This window comes from Pogona vitticeps, chromosome 5 (genome assembly GCF_051106095.1).
Source record: "Pogona vitticeps strain Pit_001003342236 chromosome 5, PviZW2.1, whole genome shotgun sequence".
Classification (NCBI taxonomy): Eukaryota; Metazoa; Chordata; class Lepidosauria; order Squamata; family Agamidae; genus Pogona; species Pogona vitticeps.
Genome location: NC_135787.1, coordinates 138,023,315 through 138,036,847, shown reverse-complemented (window position 1 = coordinate 138,036,847; position 13,533 = coordinate 138,023,315).

Here is a 13,533-nt window from a genome sequence, read left to right as displayed (position 1 = left end):
AAAGTTGACTTGGTCGCACAAAGCACTTGCAAAAGAGTGTATTTCTTTGCATGGCACAGAGTGAAATAAAAATGATGTCATTGGCTGGCATAAGATGTAGTAATGGTCACCAACTTGGGGGCTCTAACAGAGCAGAGGGAAAGGGTTGCTGCTGGGCTCATGTCCTGCTTGTAGGCTGGTCATTGGGTGATCGAATGCCAAATAGGTCCTTGGTCTGGTTTTCCTACCATGTTCTGATTTAAACTTTGTTATTCCATTTGTATTTCATTGTTAGCTGCCAGGAGTGCTATACAGTAGAGACAAAGGATGGAAATAAAGTAAATGAATAAAATGTGCACATCTAGCTGAGATCTTGCTTAAAAGTTCATGCATGCTACCCTAATCAACCATCCGCTGCTAATCAAGAGCTTGGGCCCTGCTGTCCACTTTCATGTCTCCAACTGCTCTTCTGTCAGATTGTTTTCTTCCTTGTGCTGGTTTTAAATGCTCTAATATTGAGCAAAAGGGATAAATAATTATTAGGACCAAGGCCTTCAACCAGTTATTCTCCAACTACAGACTCACTGAATGAGTGGGATTTGTATATACATTAACTGAAAAAAATATTTCAGTGTATCTGCTGTAGTTGGCATTGACAATTGGACTTAAGATTCATGCCTTTAACATTTAGCTGAAATATATTTCAGCTGTATGTATTGGGGTCATGTGATAAGGGTGGGAGAGATCATTATACTGTACATGTTAAGCTGAAAGACAGTTGCAGAGAAATCAAAGCTACTTTATATCCCATTTATGCATTGTGGTAGAACATGATATGTTTTTCCAGGCTGCCATAATAAGACCACATGAAAACAGATGGGTATGTGCTGGCATGCCAGTCCAGCTCCCAGCTCCCCTCCTGCCAGAAAGGATTGCCTACAAAGAGGAAAGTCTACAAGGGGGCTTTTGTGCACACTCATTATAAGTGCAAATAGAAGCCATCACGCAAATGGAAATCTGATTTATTGTGGGGTAAAGAGTTCTACTTGCTTTAAGTTAAATGAGCTAGACATACTCTGCGGATCTCCCTACTCAACCCAGAGAGGTTGGAGAGCAGGACTGGTGCATGCAGGGACTCACTAGGCATGTAGTTCCACCCCTTTTAGCAGTGTTCATCTTTCCAATTCAGGTATATTTCAGCAGTATGCACTGGGGACATCAAAAGTGACGGAAAGAAATCAGTATACACATGTTAATATACAATGCTTGAATAGGGTCCATGTCACAATCACATCCAAACACTTCATGTACTGTAATTCAGAGCTGTTTACTCTGACTGGCAAAGTTCTCAGGAAGAAATTTGCTTTCTTCCCTAGTTCTGTTATCTGAACACCTTGTAATGGGAGATGCCAAGAAGTGGACTGTGGTGCTCTGCAAAGAAGTCAAAGGTTATTCCGCTAAGTTATGGCCTGATCACTGTGGCTGGTTTTGGAACATGTGCTCCTCTGTCTTCCAGGTGTGTGCAGTCTGCTTTGGAGCTCACAGCAACACATTTGCAGGTTACAAACTACCAAGAAACTGGATTACGGTACATGTAATGATGTTAGAGGTTTTGTCTTTTGTTTGTTGATCCTCAAAAGGTAATTTTAACTTTGCATGACCAGCAAGTTACATATTGTTCTAGTACTTCTTCCAATGGATATAAATGTTGACATGACATACAGTACTGTAAATGTTTTTTTAAACATTTTATTAGTTTTTCAATCTATCTACATTGGTTTGTGCTTGTCAAACATCATGTTACATGCTTTGCTTACAATTATTTGTTTTTTACCATCTCAGTGTCTTCCCGGTTGTCCCCCCAAATTCCAGACATCTTTCCGACATTCAAACCATTCATGTACATATTTTAGTATATAATATGACTACTATCATAATATTACTCTCATAGTGTACAATATTCTCAAGGTCTTCTAATAACATTCTTATTGAAAGTGGTTCCAGATCCATGCCCCAGCTTTATATCTAGTTTAGTTTACCTAAAATGAAAACCCACATTACATCTTTACCCTGATTAGGGCTCCCTTATTTCAATTTAATTCTCCTTTTTAATATAAAGGATATACCCCTTTACAATTCCCGATGTTAAATATATACATGTTTTTCAACATTAAGGGGCCTCTTCTTGTTTTCCCCTTTTTCATCTTTTTAAGTAATTCCCTCTTTCATTTCTCTTTTTTCACTTTGTGTTTCTGTGTCTCTAAGCATTCTGCCATCTTTCATGCCCTCTGAAACCATTTTGTACATCTGATTTTGTGCATCTTGGTCTATCTTCAATAGATCTTCCAGGCTTTTTTTTTGTTGTTGTTAATTTTGCTGATTTTGTCCCCTTGTCTTCCCTTAGTCCTCTGATCCAAGATTGACGTTGTTTCTCTTAGGTTTTCCCCATTAATTTCCTCCAGTTCCTCTTTTAATTGGCATACATCATCCAACACACTCTCATTTCCTTCTTCGTTGTTCCCTGTCGCTTGTTGGCTATAATTCTTCAGATGTTGATTGAATAATTTTGTCTCTTGGTAATGGGATCTCACTATTTCTAGTATTGTTTGAAGGATAGATTTTGTTTCATCCCAAAATTGTCCTTGTTGTGCCATTCTGTTCCAGCTACCCAAGCACTTAAGCCAAGATTCGAAGTCCCCAAGTCTCACAGTCCAGATCGATGATTGTATCTGTGTCCTAATTGATCCCTGGCAAATTAAACAGATATTCCAAGTTTCCAGAGTCATTTCAAAAAGTCCGCTTTGGCTAAATAGGCCTGAACCAAATTTAAACCCCCAAAGTACCAGGGTAGAATGCAATGGTTTTATCCGCGGCCTGATGGCCTAATTCCCACAGGTTTACTAATTCCCAAGGTAAAGTTTTTTAAAAGTCCACTTTAGGGTTAATTTATCCAGCCAGGCATAAAAAATCAAAAAGAAATAAACAGGTTTCCAAGCTTTAAGCAGCAGTAGAGTACTCAAGGTCACTGTCCTAGGCTTTATGCCAAAAGACTTCAAGTAGACAAAACAAAGTCCAAACTTATCAAGTATAACTTATGAGAAAACTTCTTAAGATTTATAACACCAAATTATAATATTCTTGAAGTATATTTTAAATGTATTTGAATGAATACATTTATGTCCCATTAATCTTTAAATTATTTTCTTTGCATCAGCTATCCCTCTCTCCAGATTTTCTGCTGCTTTATGATTGCTGAGATTGATAGCAGGTTCTTTTTTCTATATATAGGAATTGTCTTGTCCAGGGGTAATCATAAGCAATTAGTTGTAAAAATATATCTCACCCGATAGTAACACTGATGCCAGATACCTGATTGTTGCTTCTCTTAGCTGGCTGCCGATGACTTGCAAGCAAAAAACTGCTTGTTTCTGCCCGTTGGCTTATTAGGGAGTTTCCTGGATCAAATGGGGATGACCGCCGTCCCCCCCCCCATGATCAACAGGCTTCCCCCCAGTTCACCACCTCTTCGGGGTGGTTTTGACACCCTGGGGTGTCCCAAACAGGTCAGAATTCAGCCCAGGGGGCAGAGCTCTGTCCTCCTGCTGCTGTCTCGTTGCAGTGTGAAGCCGGAAGTCAGTACTGTAAATGTTTTTTGTTTGTGTGCATTTGAAGAACCACTTGTTACCTTGCCTCCTTGATGATCCTTAGAGACTCTCTTCTGGATGCCCTCTGCAAGGGAAGCTTAGGCAGATGCCTCCTGGAGGCGGAGCCATTATGGTTGTGGCACCAAGGGAGGCTCGTTTGGTACCTATGCTACTCTCCGTAAGTGTCAGGTAAATCCATTTTCCTGTTCCTGTTCCTTCCCAAATCGAGTGAAGAGGTATGTAGCCCCCCCCTTTGGTTTTTAAAAACATGGTATTGTGGTCGTATTGCTGCTTTTATCTGTCAGTATGGTTTTACATTTTATATGGGCTGCTCTGGACAACTGATTGCAAAGGCAAGATTCAAATCTAAAATAATAATACTATTTTTAAAAATTAGTACATTGTGGGGAGATACAACTATTTAAGCCTTAGATTTGGAAAAAGAAACGTGGAGCTATTATGCATGGTCATGTTTATTTCACTTTCCAACAAGGAATGAAAATGTTCACCAGTATTTGACTTTTGCACCAACAATAAAGCTCTGAAAAGTTCTTAACAATTAACGAGAGTCCAAAATCATTAAAAAGCCTGAGGTGAAACCCTAGGCCATTGACCCAAGCTGCTTATTAAACTTCAGGGAACGCCCAGGACTGAGATCATTGCAATTGTTTAGAATCTCCACAATCCCCTTGCTGAAGCTAAAGCATTTATTGACTTAGTGTCAGCAATATTCTTCTTTCAACATGCTTACTTGATTTGATCACATTACTGTCACGATATAGAATGATGGAAAGTCCATGATGTTTATAATGTGTGACATAAAACAAAATCCAGGCAAAGCGTGTATTTATGAGCATGTTTTGAAGAGCTTTTCCATTGGAAATCACTTTGTGAATGTTCCAATTTCCACTGAACATTTCCATTTTTTTCCACTGGGAAAATCAAGAAAATACCATAGACGCTTCAATGCTTTCCTATCAGCCAAAGGTTTACATACAATAGTCTTTACAAGTCTGTTTCCACATGCCCGGTGAAAGCACAAACATGCTACATGCATATACAATTGTATAAATGAAAGTTTTGTGATTCTCATCAATAACTCTGGCACAAACAGGATTCTTGATAAAGAATACAGTTATGCTTAAGTAAATCCTATTTTCACCTTTAGCCAAGTGGTGCAAGACACCCCCCCACACACACACATCTGGTCAATATAAGTCTAAAGGAGATAAGAAGGGGCTGCAATCTATTTTGTTACATCAATAGAGAAGCAAATGCAAGGATTTGCATGTTTAAAAGAGGCAAGAGATAAGTGAAGATACAAACTTATCCACACTGGGTAACATATACAAATATGGCCCCTGAGTTTAGTGAACACAGTGCAGGCTTTGCTTGAACAAAGGTCTCTCATAATCTCCTCCCAAACTTAAGGAATCAGTCCTAGAACCTTTATATATATGGGTGTGTTGATTGATTCCAACTTATGGCGAGTTCAGTAAGGTTTCCACAGCATATGAAATACTATTTAAGAGATAGTGTTTTTTTGAAATTATCATCTGCCAATAAGTATCCATGGCCAAGTGGAGATTTGAACTCAGGTATCCTGAGCCCTAGCCTGACAATTCTGTCCACTACACTGGTTCTCTTTAACTCTATGTCTGTCTCTTCAAATTACAAAGACTATTATTCTAACTTCGAAAGCTGTAAAACCCTGGAATAAAAGATAATGCTGATTACAATAGATCAATAGTTTCTAACCTTGGGTAACCCAGGTGTTCTTGGACTACAGTTCCCAGAAGTCTTCACCATCAACACTGCTAGCTGGGGTTTCTGGGAGCTCCAGTCAAAGAACATCTGGATCACCCAAGTTTAAGAACCACTACAACAGATAATGCTCACTACAACAGTTGATGGCCAACTACAATCTGTGTGCCCTTCCATCCTCTCATTATATCTAGTTTGAAATGCCATTATTTAACTCAGGGTGATTAGGGCCCAACTTCTCTGGGAAAGAGCAACTTACCAGACCTGCCTCTCTATTTTAGGCATTACTCCTGAAAGCATGTACGGCTCTGTGGCGATCCCCCTTTGTGCCCTTTATACCTCTGTGCTCCACAAAGGTAAATACACCCTTTTCGCTGCCACCAGGTATTATACTAATACCAAATCAAATCCCACACACTCAGGAGCTGTCACCCCAAAGGGTCATACAATTTCAGGAGACAAGGGTTTTAAATAAACATTCTTTTATTATTGAACAGGATCATAAGTATAATCAAATGTAACTGTGTTATATATTCATGTGTGTTAAATCAGGTGTTAACGTATATCAGATCATGTCAATATTTCTCTTGATAAACTGATGAGATCATTCCTGCTTGTCCAATATGTTTTATTATTTCCATTTCTTTTCTTAACCCTTTTTGTTACTCCTATGCCCTGGCACTGTTTCAATAACTTCTGGTCCCTAACTCTCTCTCCATCTGATTCCAACTCCTCACTGTCTCACCCAGCTGTTCCAACTGTCATCCTGACTCCGCCCCTCCTGCTCCATCCCCTGATTGACAGGCAGGAATGACGTCATACTTTGGGTACCGTTACAGGCTCTAAGTAGGGTAAATATGGAAATATGCACCACAAGCCTCATGCCCTTTTTTGACCCAACTCAGAATTTATGCAGACCTTCATGCATTCCTTCCTTAGCAGGCTTGCTGATCATGGAAATACTGTGAACGCATTCAGTTTACAGCAAGTTAGGACTCCCTAACTTGAAGACAGGAGGGCCTGGCGTGCTCTGGTCCATGGGGTCACGAAGAGTCGGACACGACTAAACGACTAAACACACACACACAGGACTCCCTATTCAGTGGGCTAAACAAGTAGGTCCATGTTGCTGTTGTTATGTGCCATCAAGACTGCCTTATGATGTTCTTGTGAAATGATGACTTCCAGAAGGTTCTACCATTAACAGCGCTTCTCAGGTCTTGCAAACTAAAGGTTGTGGCTTCCTGTATTACATCAATTCATCTCAAGCTCAGTTTCTTAGTTTCCTACTCCCTTTAGCTTTTTATAGCATCACACCCCTATTCTATGAGCTTTGTCTTCTCATAATATGGCCAAAGTATGATAGCCTGGAGGCTATGATGGATTTCATCATTTTTGCTTCTAGAGAGAGCTCAAGATTGATTTGATCTAGGACCAACTTGTTGTCTTTCTGACAGTCCAGGGCCTCTATAAAACTCCCCCAACACCACATTTGAAAATGTGTTGATTTTTTTTTTTTACCCTGTTGGCTTTATTCCCTGTGCAGTCTGGCTTCTACCAAGCTTCTTTTTCATAATAGTAAACTGAAATTTTTCACCACTTCCCAGGGTCAATTATAAACTGCTTTCCTTTTTCTTTTGCACTTTGCCAGAAGAGCAGAATTGCCCCTCCCTGTCACTACCACCACGTGATTGTTATGTTTCAGATCTTGGGAACAAAGAGAATCACGCTACATCTAAATTTCGATTAGTGCCCAGTTTCCTTCATTATTGACCAAGAAATGCCAACACTCAGGGAGATCAGTATAGCAAAGCTTGTGACAATATAATACAGGCAGTTGCTTCTAAAGGAAAGCATGAAAACACGCTGCAATAACGCTTATTTCTTTATGCTGTGGGTATTTTATAGATCTATAACACATGTTAGTGGGCAATTTAGACCAGTGCAGTTGGTGCTGAAATAGAGAAATAAAAGCAAAAATACATTAGAATTCTGTATTAATTGAATCTGAAAAAGAATTCAATCCCATTGTAATACAGACATTCATGTCCTGATCTATTTGTTTCATGCTCTGTGTTTCTTTCAGACACTATCAGTTAAGCTTTTACATAAGCATGGAGGCTTCCCCAAGAAGAAATTAATTGGTTTAAATTTCCCTAGTCCTAAAGTTTTGCTTTCGCACTCTCTGTGTCACTCTGTGAGTAGATTTGAGAGACACACACCCTTCTTTTCCTCCCATATTAAGCATCTTTCCCACCCACAGATACCGTACTGTTTCAGTGTCCGAAATACTCAAAGGAATTTCTGACAGAAATCTTTCTATATCAGTACTAAAAGGATAGCTTGAGGCCTGCAAGGTAGCCTGTCTAGACAAGCAATAAAGTACCTAATGTGCCTTTATCAAGTTAATTAAAATGAATTTTACCAAGGGGCTGAGATTAACCACAGCCAACACATATTAGTCTATATGGCAAGTATTGTCCACTGGCCTCAGAGGTATAGTCCACTAATGAAAGCCAAGGTGCACCATTGGGGAAGGTATTGACTATTTAATGCCTAGTCAAGAATGTTGGCCATCATGAAATTATAGAAGCTGTCTGAATAGACCAACATGTGGTCTGAGTAGATTGGATTAACCAACATCTTGATTAAAAGATAAACTATTTAATGTTGTATCATTCTTTAGCATTACTATTTTGAGCAAAGAATGTAGGAAATTGCATGAAAAATCAAGCGTTGTGAATGTAATGAGTACATGTGTGAATGTATTTCACTATATGTACATAGAGTTTCCAACAGTTACAGTTGTGCAATCTGGAAATTGCACTGATCAAAGTAACCATGTTTCTATGTGTACTAGACAACAAATACAAACTTATGCAAAGGACAGGCAAGAGAACTGCATATGTGATGAAACGAAACCATTTTTACATGAAGGGGTGTAATCATGTGGAAAGAGAGGTGTGGGTTCTGTATAACTGTATGTGTAATCCATGTATTTATGTAATCCATTTTAGAATTCTTCAAATCAACTTTCATATATCATAGCAGAGAAACCATAACAAGAAACACTTATGTCTGTCTTACTCTTGTTTTTTCCCATGTGAATTATTCAGTAAATTAAATCCAGCTAGAATAATTGGGCTGGGTACTCTGGGTGGAGGGGAGTTTGGATGAATGCAGCCAATATCATTTGTTGACCTGTCTCAGGCAGCAAAATGCCTCAAGTGGGTTGCAGCTGGGAGACAAATAGCTGGAGGAGAGAAACTGAAGGTAAGTAAGAAGCAAACAGAATACATAAGCATGGAGGCTTCCCCAAGACGAAATTAATTTGTTTAAATTTCCCTAGTCCTAAAATTTTGCTTTCACACTCTCTTTGTCAAATAGTGTGTCCTATTTGCTTTTAATATCCAATCTCAACCTGTGACGGACAGGTCAGGAACTGCTCCTGTCCATCACAATGGAACCCTGATTCAAGAGCCAATGGCTGTAAAGAAAAGGCGGGACGAGGGACATATAAGAGAATGGATGACAGTTAAAGAGCAGTTAGAGAAATGAGTTAGCAGTTAGAGTTTGGAGTTTAAGTTAGAGTCTGTGTTAGAGATGTCAGTTAGAGAAAAGCAATGTAGGCAGTTAGGACCAGCCTGGTGTTAGAGAAGAATAGAGAGAGAGAGAGAGAGAACATGATAAGAAATGAATAAATACCTTGATGGAAATGATTATAACTAAACAAGTATAAATGTTATCAAAGCACAATTTATTGAATGAATAAAATGAGACCATCCATGATTTACTTTATATGATTTACTAATGAACACTTAAAATAAACATTGTTTATTGAATCACACTGAAGAGTCCTATTTGATATAGTGAGGAATATCTCCTCTGGTGGCAGTGCAAAGGTTGAAAAATAAATGTCACATCCAAAAGTGAACCTGGGTTGTGTGGAGAAACAAATAGGGGAATGGGTGCGTGACACAACCCATAATTTCAACATGATTTATTCAGAACTTAGAGAATGGATGAAGCTTTTTAAAAAAGTTCCCCATTCTTTCTTACTCATTTTTCAAAGATATGCCCCACTGGACTGTAAAACGTGCCTAGTTTCAAATTCTCACTGGGCTGTAAAACTTGGATCAGTCACATTCTTAGGAAAATTGTATATGCCACTTTGAGCACACAGTAGGATAAGTGGGATATAAGGTAACAATAAATTAATTAAACAAAGTGTTAAAGCACATATTGGCTAAAATCCACCTGGCAGAGCTGCATCTGTAGAAGGGTGAGGACAAGATCAGCAGGGGGACATTTTCATTCATAAAATATTTTTCATGTAGCCAGGGCTGTGCGACTTTAATGCATCATGCTTTGTGAATTTGTTGATTTGGGGCACAACCTCAAAAATCTACCTCCTACACATGGTATATTGGGATACAGTAAAAGAGCCTTTGCAAAATCCATAGAATTGTAACATTGCAAAATTAGTCATTCTTGTTGAACATGAGTTAATGTTTTGCTGTTGAATTGAGTTAAATTGTATTCTTTAACTTCTTCACGTTAGAATCACTTCACATTGTCTTTTATCCTCTTACTTTATGATTTCAGCAAAATCCTTCCATTCTTCCTTGGGCTTGAATTTAATGTTGCCATAACAGAGTGTTATTTCCTGATTTCTTTCCCCAGCTCTGAGGGAGAAGACATGTTTGATGTCTCTTTTATTTAGGAGCCATCTCCCTGCTCCCCAAATCCAGCAATCACAAATCTTCAAGCGCGTTCAGTAAGCTTTTCTCCTTCTTTTTCTCTTACTGCACTATTTACCACCTGTGGGTTTTCTTCATTTCTAGAAGATGCTATTATCTTAAATGGCCTGTTTCTAATTGTGATGGATTTAATTGCTTGGATACAGGAGTCTGTTGCTAGCTGGACAAATTTAGAAAGAGAGGCATTGAGAGTATACATGCCTCTGTATGAAATGGGAATTCTTCTTATTGCTTCTGTCCTTAACTGCAGTGGATGTCACCAGGTTTATGACACCATTTCTGGAATTATTGTCCCCTTAAGAAGCATTTCAATTGCAGTCCATCTCGATGGGAGATCTCCATAAAGAATGCTCTTTCCACCATATCTTTTCCCACTTTGTACTTTATTTGAAATGTGTGGTGTCACATCAGGGTCTTTGCCACCAGCCAGTGGTGCTTCAACTGATTTTGGAAGCTGACAAAAAACCCCACGTACGTCAATATCTCCTGATCTTAAAAAAAATACACATAAAAAATAAAGGAAGAGAGGCCATGTATATACACTTTAAAACCAAACCAAATGTAAGGTTTTTTAAACAAAAGTTCCTTGAAATATAAGTGACCATGATAGGGGAATTCTGCCAAACTAGTTCAAAAAAGTAACATTTCCAAATTCTTAACTGAAGTTCATTCTATTTTTGGGGGGTTTCTTTATTACAATGTTTTCTTCTCAAAAATTTAATATGCAGAATTGTAACAATGGTCCATTCATCGTATTACAGGAATTTACACTCATTTTTCAAGATGCAGGTCCTTAGAAAGTTGCTGATGAAAGCAGGGATGGAGACTTGTAATGTGAGACTCACTGCTGAGTCGTGCTTAAGTCACGCCAGAGATTTGACTTGGACTTGACGTTGGGTTTTTCCCCAATGACTCATACTCGACTTGCGACTTTGAACTATTTTTCCAAGTCGCTTTTCAAGTCCCTCCCCTCCCAACCCAAGCCTACCTGCTCCTCCTACTGCCACATGCTGCTGTCCTCAGAAGCAAGCAGCAGGCTTGATTTATCTTTCGGATGCCAGGCTCACCATTTCTGGGCATGCTCTTCTCAGCATGCCCAGAAGTTGCAGGCCTTGCTCCTGGAAGGGAAGCTGAGCTTACTGCTTGCTTCTGAGAACAGTGGTGTGCAGTGGTGGCAGGAGCAGGAGTTGGGGGTTAGGGGCATGGCAGTGGCAGGAGCAGGTAGGCAGCGGGGGGGGCAGAGGCCGGGCCCACTGTGTCTGAGCATGTGCACAGGCAAGGGCCTGCTCCATGAGGGGAAGCCAGAACTGCTGCTTCTGCACATGTGCATGCACGCATCCCCTCCTGACCTCCATCCAAGAGTTGGGACTTGGACTCAAGGCTTAGGACTTGGGACAAAAGATTTGGGACTTGACTTGCATCTTGTTACCAAAGTCTTGACCTTGGATTTGGGACTCGGGTCCAAAGGCTTACCAAAGTCCCAGATGCAGGTAACATGAAAAATAGATTACTAAAACTGCAACAAACAGCTTTTTGTTTGCTAGCAGTTTTTTAGCACCTGGTAGTTGTAAAATCGCATGCTGCAGCTGGGGCTGCCTGCCGAATAACTCAGTGGTTTAGGTCCTTGGCAGTTGCATTCAGGCCTGGATTTGTGATGAAATTACAAGGAAAATTTTCAGCCCTGGAGGTGCAGAGGTTGGCAAAACAAACACCTCAGCAACACGAGGTTTCTCCTCACAGTTTGGTTAGGGACACTAAGGCCAGGCGGAAGGCTAATTTGAAATCTTTCACTCAAGATTTGATGGAGCGTTTTGTTGCCTTGGGGACGTGGTGGCACTGCGGGCTAAACTGCAGAAGCCTGGGCTGCAGGGTCAGAAGACCAAGCAGTCGTAAGAGCGAATCCACGTGACGGAGTGAGCTCCCGTCGCTTGTCCCAGCTCCCGCCAACCTAGCGGTTCGAAAGCATGCAAATGCAAGGAGATCAATAGGGACCACCTTGGTGGGAAGGTAACAGTGTTCCGTGTCTAAGTCGCACTGGCCATGTGACCACGAAGATTGTCTTCGGACAAAACGCTGGCTCTATGGCTTGGAAACGGGGATGAGAACCACCCCCTAGAGTCGGACATGACTGGACAAAAATTGTCAAGGGGAACCTTTACCTTTACCTTTGTTGCCTTGAAAGCTGTCAAGGAGGCAGCGGTTTGAGAAGGAGCTTCAGCTACTCCCAAGGTCTTCAGTGTAAGAAGACGTGGAAGGGTATCCGGCATGGGTACGTCTGGAGCAACTGCTGTGCCACAGGTCGGGTACGAGGTGACAGATCAGGCGGGTGGTAGCACATCACAGGGGTTGGATGATTCCAGCACAGCTGCTGCATCATTCGGTGAGTCTTCAGCTGTGCACTGCACACAAACAACCCCACCGGGTTGGCCAGGGGCCTGTGGTTCTCTTCTTGCACATTCCACATTCACACCCTAACGCCCACGGGGTTACCCAATGTAGCTTGGCCTTATTCTAATACACACTTAGTGGATGGAGTACGCCATATACAGCTCCTCTGGCTGTAGGTACATCCAATGTAGGGACTACCATCATTGAGTGGCAATACTCATCAGTGCCAAAGACAGGCTACAATACCATTCCCTCAGCGGCTTTGCCTTGCGGGAACTACTCTAGTCATGGGGGGGATTTAATTATTTATGCTGGAGTACTAGTGAAGGCTCAGCCTTGGAGAACTTTTGTGCTGCTTCAATGTGTCCATTCAGCCCAACTTGCATTGGGATGAGCCACAGCCAGGTTTGTAGTTATAACATATGACACTGGCTAGGCCCAGTACAGCAGACAGATTTGATAGCAGCCATCTAAACAAAAAAAAAAAAATGTTACCTCACAAACTCCCCACCTTGGAGCAGGGTAGGCAGTTTTGCCCGTCTGCCATGTTTTGCATACAACTCCATGGGTTTTTGTTCCAGAAGGCCAGGTAATTTTCGACATGAATGCATCACTTGCGGTGGGCAACATTAAAAATATTATCTATATGAAAGCACATTTCCAGCATCAGAACAAGGGAACAGGAAGAGGCCAAAGCCTAGTGGTGGCGGGGGTACCCCTGGCAAGGGGAACCAGCCCAATTAGAATGAAGTGCTGGAAGTTTGGTTACGGACATAACTCACATGGAGGGAGTGCAGTGCTTACTTTAGGGTATTGATACAGGTTTAGAACCCATGCAATAGTTAAATGTAAAGCTTTGGCTAAAAGCCTCCAATCGATAGCTGGCTTGGAGGCTATTGTAAAATTGATAAATAGGTGGAGGAAGGTAGGGCCTAGGCCCCCTTTTTATTCTGAGCAGCCCTTGGCATAATCGAGCGTTTTCACTTTAGGAATAGTAA